Source organism: Psammomys obesus, unplaced genomic scaffold (assembly GCF_907164565.1).
Source record: "Psammomys obesus unplaced genomic scaffold, mPsaObe1.curated_primary_1811, whole genome shotgun sequence".
NCBI classification, from domain to species: domain Eukaryota; kingdom Metazoa; phylum Chordata; class Mammalia; order Rodentia; family Muridae; genus Psammomys; species Psammomys obesus.
In genome coordinates, this window is record NW_026596131.1 from 15800460 (window position 1) to 15809855 (window position 9396).

The window sequence follows — 9396 nt, forward strand, 5'->3', positions numbered from 1 at the left end:
TGTGTGTGTGTGTGTGTGTGTGTGTGTGTGTGTGTGTGTGTGTGTGTTGGGGAGCAGGGCAGGGGACAGAATCTTGTATAGCCCAGGCTGGCTTTAAGCTCACTAAATAGCTGAAGATGACATGCAACTCTTGGTTCTTTTTGCCTTCTCTTCTAGAGTGTTGCGATTCAGACATGTGCCACCAGAGCTAGAGAGATGGCTCAGGGGTTAAGAGTGCTGGCTGCTCTTCCAGAGGTCCTGAGTTCAATTCCCAGCACTCAGATGGGACACTGATACACTGAAGCCTGGACTTCCGTGCAGAACTATACCTAGGACATTCACAGGAACCAGCCTGGGATGGACTCAGATGGTCCCTGCTTTCTTGAGGCTGTTTTCTTGGAAAATTAGAGGAGAGAGGGTGAGAATAGAAGAGAGGCTATCTCATGGGTAGATAGGCCCAGACTCAGATCACCTTCTCAAATGAGGCCCCGGGAGACCACCAGGTGGCCATATTTAATAAATATGGAGTAATAAATATGAAATGTCCAGATGTGCTTTGTGCTCCAGATAAGCCATCCCTGTGTGGAACAGTGTCTGTGGTATAGGAGGACCTCGGCAGATTCCTGGGACCAGGAAAGGGATATAGGTTTTTTTGTTTGTTTGTTTGTTTTTTCCTGAGGCACAAAAACCCAATTTAGGAGGATCAGCTGCAGGGTCCTGAGCCTCATGCTAAACATGCATGCTTTGTAGTTTCACATTGCTGCATAACAGATCTAATGTGCCCTAAGCAACCTGTGTTCTCCCGGGCCACACTACCTGCCTTCTCATCTCTGTGTGTGTAAAGGTTCCAGTAGTCCACTGGGCTTGCCTGTGGGCTGAGTTCCTGTGTCTTTGGGGTCCAGTGGTTAGTATCCTCAGCTGGCTGTGAGGGCCACACAATTCAGCTTTCAGTGACTGGCAATGAGAAATCACCTGTTCCTTGGGCTCCTCCAAGTTAGGATCCAGGCCCACAAACATGGAAGAGTTTTGGTAACCAGGAGTCAGGGCTGATATTTGCTCTGATATCATACTCAACTGTTGACAGGAACCTTTGACTAGAGGGAAGTCTCCAGGCCTCCTAGTGCTTCCTCGGCACACTCACAAACACTTGGTGTTCTTGGAGAAAAGGCTAGGCACCGTGCAGGCTTTGCTGAAAGCTGCAGAGAAAGCCTAAGGGCCTTGCATCTTTGCAGGCTTGCAGACCAAGGCTGCTACTGGAAAGGAGAGGATGGGCCGGGCCCACAGAGACCCTCGCCTGCCCACTGCTGCCTGCCCAGGCAGTGGAGGACTGGACACCATCTGCTGCCCGTGGCGCTTTTAGGGTAACTCTCACAGCGTCAGGCCCAGATGATGAGAATGACAGCTTCACCCTGGACAGGCCAGCATACACACCATTTTAGAGAACTTGCTGTACGGTCACACACGTAGTCCCAGCATGCAGGAGGCACAGGCAGGCGGAGCTCTGTCATTTGAGAGCAATCTGATCGACATGTGAGTCTCAGCCCAGCCAGGGCAACATACTGAGACCCTGTCTCCAAAAAAGAAAAGTTTGCCTGTAGGTTTGTTTTTTTAAATAATAAATTGATGTTCAGGCACTAATCATGGCTGCACATACGTTGAGTTCTTGCAAATACCCATAACTGTATTACCCAAGATGCTTTGCAGAGGCAAAGAACATTCTAGCAGCCCAGAGCACTCATGCCATTCAGTCACCGTGTCCATGGAAGCATCTGCTGCTCTGGTTTCTCCCACTAGTGTGGTCTTCAGAGTGGACGTAAGAAGATCACCAGCATGCACGGTGGGAACCGCTCCTTCTGTATGTTCACAATCCACCCAGGTAGCTTCACGCTTCAGCAGTCTGTTCTTTTGTTTTGAAGATTTATTATTTATTTACCTTTGAGACAAGGTTTCTCTGTGTAACCCCGGCTGTCCTGGACGATGCGTAGACCAGGCTGGCTTTGAACTCAGAGATCCGCCTGCCTCTGCCTCCCTCCAGAATGCTGGGATTAAAGGTATGCTGTTGCCGCCTGGAAGATTTACTTCTCTTCATTTTACGTGTGTAGCTTTTTGCCTGTATGTATGAATGTGGACTCAGTGTGTGCCTGATACCAGAGTAGGGCAGAAAAAGGACTGGATGTTCTGGATCCATGATGAAGCACTGGGAACCGAACCCAGGTCCTCCGCAAGAGCAGTGAGTGCCCCGAGCCGTCACCCTGGCCTCAGCAGTCTGTCCCTGTGCATGCTGACTAACACTGTGGTAAGCATGCCCACAACCTGTTCATACCCTTTGCTGACAGGCTATCAAGAGCAGAGTTGCTGTGGATTTTTCCGAGACAGGGCTTTGTTATGTAGCCATGGCTGGCCTGGAGCTCCCTCTGTCGATCAGGGGCTGGCCTTGAACTCAGAGGTGAGCCTTCCTCTGAGTGCTGGGATTAGAGGCTCTCAGCTTGCTTTCTTATACAATCCGGGATCACCTGGTCAGGAGCGGCATTGTCCAGAGTAAATTGGGCCATCCTCATTAATCACTAACCAAAATCTGCCCCAGACACGCTTACAGGCCAAATGATGGAGGCTCCCCTCCCCGGGGGAGTCTGATGTGCATCACATAGAGAGAACTTATCAGGGCAGCCACACAAAACGCCTTTAAAGAGGATGATATGAAGCGGGGGGGGGGGGGGGGAAGTTACTGTAACTTTTCCGGGTGATATGTACAAACATCTACCCTAGATGGATGCCAACAACAGATCAAACAAATGGTTCTACTCAAGTCCAGAATGATGAACCAGCGAGTTTATCAGGCTCATTTACTACAGGGGCATGGTGAGGGCTTCCAGGACTATGGGTAACCCCAAAACAAGTGCATCTCTCTGAAAAGCTTTCTGAAGCCACACCACACAATCTCCCTGTTCCTCTAGCCTACACACACACACACACACACACACACACACACACACACACGGAGAGAGAGAGGAGAGAAACAGAGACAGAGACAGAGAGGCAGAGACACACAGAGAGAACGGCTATAATGCCTAGCAGACAGTGTTCCACAACTATCACGTGTAACTTCTACCCCTAGATACACTACCAAGATGACATGCAGCCAGGGTGGGGGACATAGCAGGGACTGAGTGGCTGCACCAATCCCTCCTTCAAGGGAACATCAATAGGGCCACATCTTGTGAGACTCCCTTGTGCACAGCCTCTGTGATTAAGATGGCAATGGTGATCTTAAGAAATTGCTCACTCATAAAGTACTTGCCCGAAAGCCTGAGGTCCTCAGCTCAGATCCTCAGCATCCACATAAAACCCAGGTGTTCACGTTCTGCAACCCCACATCAGGAAGACAGAAAAAACGGGACCCTGCTGTTTGTTGGCCATTCAGTGGAGCTGAGCTGATGACCTCCAGGTATTGCGAGAGACTGTTAAAAAGCCAAACGGTGGTGAGAGGGTCAACAAGATGGCTCCGTGGGCGAGGGTGTTGACCCCGATGACCTGAGTTCCAACCCCAGCACCCCAGTTCCAGTAGCGATGGGCCCCTCCTGTCCCACAAACACATGTAATAAAAGAACTAAAAAAAAATAAGGTGGAATGAAAAGGAGAGTTAGAGGGATCTGCGTAGATAAGGAAACTGAAAGCAGGTTCCCTGAGCAGGCAGCTTATTTCCTGAAAGACATTAAGCAAAGAGGAGGTGGGAACAGAGGCAGGTTTCTAAAAAGGACCAGTGGGAAGGGGAGTACCCAGGGGCAGGACAGAATGCCTAAGCCAGGGTGATGTAGGGCCAGCCTTAGGGACCCTCCCACCCTGAAGGTTTAAAGCTGTTGCTTCTCTTTCCTTGACAACTCGGTCTTCTGTTTTCTCTGGAAGTTCAATGCCAGGGAAGGACCCTATAGGACCATGAGCAACACACGCGCACACACACACACACGAACGCACGCACGCACGCACGTACACACATGCACGCACACACACGAGACAGAGAGAAAGAGACAGAGGCAGACAGCGGCAGACAGAGAGGGAGGAGAAATTGATGTCTATGAGGCATAGAAGAAAGGGTTCTACAGCCGTCACAAGCAACTTCTTAGAAAGCATGTCCTTGAAATGGGTTATGACACGGGGAAAGACTTTACAAACACACAGTACTATATGTCAAGCCTCTGAGTAAAACAGCAGAAGTCTAGTTAGTGTGGTGAAATCTCCCATAATTTTGTATTGCAAATAGAATTGCTGTAGGGACTCACTTGGCACGATTACAGCCATCTTGGGCACAATTGCAGTCTTGTGCTCCAGGCATCCCTGGCACACGTCCCAGAGCCTACCAGACAAATGAAGTCTTTTATCCGGTCAAGTGTGGTGTGCCAGCCACCGGCACTGGGCTGTTTCTTAAGTGACGGGAACATTGTCAGCAGTGAGGAAGACCAGGTATGTCCGAGGGCTGCCGCCCACTGCTGTCCCGCCGGGCGCGTCAGCCCGTTTCTGCCTTCAAATTCTTGCTCAGCCACACCTTGGCCCTTGGCATCTCCTCTGTCTCTGTACTAGGGAAGCACTTGGGAGCTGAACATGGGGCACATGCCTACAGCACCAGGCCATGGGAGGCCAAGGCCTGAGGATCAGCAGTTCAAAGCCAGCCAGATATGTACCAAGTTAAAGGCCAGCCTGCGGGCCTGGGATGATGCCAAGTAAAACTCAACAAAGGCTGCTGTGGTGACACAGCATAATCCTTGTGCCTGTGGGGTGCAGGCAGGATCGCAAGTTCAAAGCCACCCCTGCTACATAGTGAAAATAAAAGCCAGCCTGGGCTACCAACAAATAAACACAAGCCACAAAACAAAAGCTAGCATTTGAGCCGGGTGCAGTGGCACTCGCTTGTGATCCCAGCATTTGGGAAGGCACAGGCAGGTGGATCTCTGTGAGTTTGTAGCCAGCCTGGTTTATAAAGGGAGTCCAAGACAGCCAAGGACACACAGAGAAACCTTGTCTGGAAAAACCAAACCAAACCAAAAAACCCAAAAAGATAGCATTTGGCGCTGGTAACTCTGTGTCCACCTTTCACCCAGATAGTTTAAGCCAAGTTGCAGGGATGTCTCTGAAGCTTGAGGAGAAATGCAGTTTTGTGTATATCGAATATCCTTATTTCAGGAAGGACAGTGAAAATGTCACCTCTGGCGATGAGCTCAGTGGGAAGGAACTTCGGAATCCCCAGGATACTGGAGGCCTGAGTTCCATACCCAGCAACACAAAACAAATGAGATGTTATATGAAAATTTTATATTCTGCTTTCTGTCTGGATATGCAAACAGTAGCATGGAGAGGCTATTGTTTCCCTAATTCATCCTTGAGTCTCTGAATTCCCTCCTCCTAGCCAACATGGCCATATCCTTCCCACACTCTCCCTACCCTCTCAGCCTCCTCCTTCTTCCTCAGAGTCCTCTTGGAGCAGTTTTGCAGTGGGGGTTGGCCTCTCAGGATTTTAACCCTTACAGGTCTTCCTGAGCACAAAGACACAAAGAGAAGCTTGGCCACTCTTGAGGGGAAGCAAACACTCTGTAGCGTGACAGGTACAGATGGTCTAAGCAGCCCAAGCTGCCCGGGAACTTTGCTGTTCTGTCTTCCCCGGAGTATCATTGCAGCATCGCTTTCGCTTGTTCCCATCTGCTTCACGACTTTAGTGATGGCGTGAACCTGAGGAGGTGCACCCTGCGCCCAAACCCTGATGCCACAGTCTAGCCACCTCTCTGCCGGCTATTTGTAGAGCCCAGAGCACGTTTGCCGCCTCTAGTGGCGAAGCAGATGGGTTACAGGGAGCTGAGCCCTGCAGGCAGAGGTGAGGCTCCCACTGCCAGGAAGAGCCGCCTCGGATGATGAGGTCCCGGGGGAGATCACCAGCCTCAGGACTGAGAGTGAGCAATCTGCTTGTCATCCCCGGAGGCAGGACGTCAGCAGGCCGTGCTTGCCAACAGCACCCGGACCATCTCTGCTAACCAACGAGACCTAACCAATCTTTCATCTTTCTGTGCTTCCGAACTTACTAGGTACAAACGTTCCGTGTGTGAACTCTCATCCAAATCCCTAATAAAACTTTTCACTATCCATCTGTTTTCACTCTCTTAGAACAAAACAAAACCCAAACACTACAGAACAGGGCACAGTTACCCGTTTCCTGGCACACTGAATGAGGACAGCTCTCAGAAACAGGGTCAAGCCTGGGGAGGCATGTCTAGGTCCCTCCAGCTTCCTCCACTGAGGACCTGGCCGGAAGCTCTGGTACTGCTGAGCCAGGGGAGAGGTGCCTGTGGAAGGTGGAAACAGTTTAGAAAATAGCTGAGGCCCTGCAGGGACAGGGCAGCAGGAAAAATTAGTGTTTCCTGGACAAGGACATCTGCCTACGAAGGAAGTTCCATAGTGTAAATGCTGTTCCTTACTGTGCTGGGTTCTCCTCCCTCTCCTCCTCCCTTTCCTCTTCCTCCTACTCCCCCTCCTCCTCTTCTTTGTCTTCTTTTTCATTCTTGTTTTAGGAGGTCTCAGATAACACAGATAAACTTACTAAGTAGCTGAGGATGACCTTGAATTTCTCATCTTTCTGCTTCTACCTCCCAAGTGCTGGGATTACAGGCAAAACCACCACATACAGCTTCCACTAAACTCTTCTAATTCTCTCTGATTGTCAGAGGCAGCAGGGACCCTGCCCCGTGCTGCTGAGGGCAGCCAAGGAGATCCCAAATAAGGAGAGCCACTTGGATAAAGCCAGATCCGTGACCACATCCCAGGAGGGACGCTGGGACAAGCCGTTGTGAAGCAAAGTTGGTGAGTTATTCCCTAAAGCTAACGGGTCGTAAATACTTATATTTATGGACGGACACTGGTGGGAGAGATGCTTAAAAGGGCAGCATGCTGCCCCTCCCAAGACACGGGCCTTAGAGAGAGAGAGCTATCTTCAGGTGTCTTTACAATGTCCAAATACAAGCTTGTGGCTTGTTTTTGTTGTTTTTCTGAGACAGGGTCTCACTGTGTGCCCCAGGCTGTGTTGGAACTCATTCTGTAGCGACCAGGATGGCCTCAGACTTATGGTGATCTTCCTGCTTCTGCCTCCCAAGTGCTGTATTTACAATTGTGCTCTACCACATCTGATTGATTCTGTGGCTTTCTACATTACATTGCTCAAGGATATAATTTAGAACAAGCTTTAACGAAGTAAAATTGAAAATTAAGTTTAGGGAAACCTGAGGTTGTTTTTTGTATTATTTTGTAGATGAAACTGTAAAGTGATTTTTCTGAGGTGCATTGTTTATATTTAGGGATGAGAGAGGAGAGTTCACACAGTGAAACTGAAGGCCAGACATTTTGGCCCTGAATACACTTGGTTCAATAGCAGTTTTTCCCATCTTTGTTTGGGAGGGCAGATGCTGTTTCTGTAGACATCTTGGCTTTATAAGGTGTGTTCAGGTTTCGGATTCCTGGCCAGGCTCTGGGATGAGAGGCGTCTTCTCCTTCCAATTGTTAGAACACATCTATCTCTTTAAGACATTGGTCACTCTGAGAGGACACTTCCCACAGCATGAAGAAATCAAGCCGTCAGGGAAACAATCCTCACAAGATAAAGATGAAACTCAGGTCAGCACCACTTCAGCAGGTGCTGGGCCGAAAGCTTCCCGGGTCTGACCAAGTTCTTACTCATTTCAACACAGTAAAAACCTTGGGGAGAAGTCTCCATGTGACAATGAGCACAACAAAGCTTCAGGGATAATGACATGGAAACTCCCTTGCAAAATACACCTCTGCGGCAGAGCGCCCGTGACCTCTGCAGAGCTCAGGGAAAGGGCCTACTTTCTGGACGAAAAGTTGTCGCTTGTTTTTCCTTGAAGAACACGGGCCTGAGTGTTTAACAGCTCTGGGGCCGCCAGTGCCTTCTCCAAGCTGCGCCGCCTACACACCCCGCCCATCACTCTCTCTAAACACTCACCTTTAAGTGATGTGCGTTTGTGTGCAGTATATCATGTTGGAGGGCAGGTGTCCTCAGAAGCCGGACGAGGGCGCACCAGATCCCGAGAGCTGGAGCCGCGGGAGCCACCCAACGCAAGCCATCCTAGTGGCTGGGGCACCTCTCCACCCACCACCTGGCTTTTGTCTGGGACACAGTTAAGCTGGTCTGTGCTGTGGTTACCAGGTCTTAACTTACGGTATCTGGCTCCCCTGTCCTCTTCATTATGTGTATTAGCAAAGACCAAATCACGTGGAATAAAATGTCCAGCCAGCCCCCAAAACTTATAAAAGCCTTCCCTCCATCTCTCTCTCAAATATTTTCATTCATACATACAGGTGCTTTGCCTGTATGTATGTCTGTGCACCACGTGAACACAGTGCCCCTGGAGGCCAGAAGGGGGAACCCCTGACACTGGAGTTACAGAGAGTTGTGAACTGCTATGTGGGTGCTGGGAATTGAACTTGGGTCCTCTGGAAGAGCAGCCAGTGCTCTTAGCCAATTAGCCAAGTCCCTTATTTCCACTCTTGGTTGAACCTCCTCCTCGGGTTCCTTTAAAGGAATGTCTCTTCTTTCCTTTAGGCCTTTGTTACTCTGTTTGAAGATGTTATTGTTTCTTCTAGTATTCCCGCAGCACCGTAAGGCCCTGCCTCGGGTTCCTAAGAAACCTCATTCGTGAGGAGTAATTATGTGTCACCTCCATTTATAAAGCAGCAACCATGACCTTCTTCTTTTTGCATTTAACACCCTGATCCCTAAATTTCCTTTTCCTATCTTGTCTCAAGAGTTCCTTCCTTAAAGCTCTGCCAGGAAGTCACAGGCAGGGAGTAATGGGAAAAGCTCGGGAATGTGAACTTGGAAACCCTGGCCCAATTATAATGAAGAGAAGACACAGGGTACCAGGATGGAACTTAGCTTGGAGATGAAGGACTTCTCTTGTCTGAGGCCTTGTGTCCATGGCGTCAGCACTGAGGAAGACCATCATGATGCTTCAAAGTAGGTGGGGTGCCTCAGGCAGTCATCTCAGAGCAGGTTGGAAAGCCCCATCTCTCCTCGGAGCAGAAGCGAAACTGTTGAAAATTAAAACTAGTCTTTGCCGTGGCAGAGCGTACTTCTGCCGATGGCTGACAGCTTCCCATCTCCACAGTCTCGTCCAGGCTGGGCTCAAACTGCTGCAGAGATCTCTGTGAAGACATGGAGAGAATCTCCAAACTTCACCCAGCCTTTTAGAGTAGGCAATGAAAACACACACACACACACACACACACACACACAGACTGAAACACACACACACACACACTCTCACACAAAGAGGGAGAGACAGGGAAGAGAGAGAGAGGAGAGAGACATAGACATAGACAGACAGACCTTTGCACACCCTGCACACAGAGACAGAGATAGAG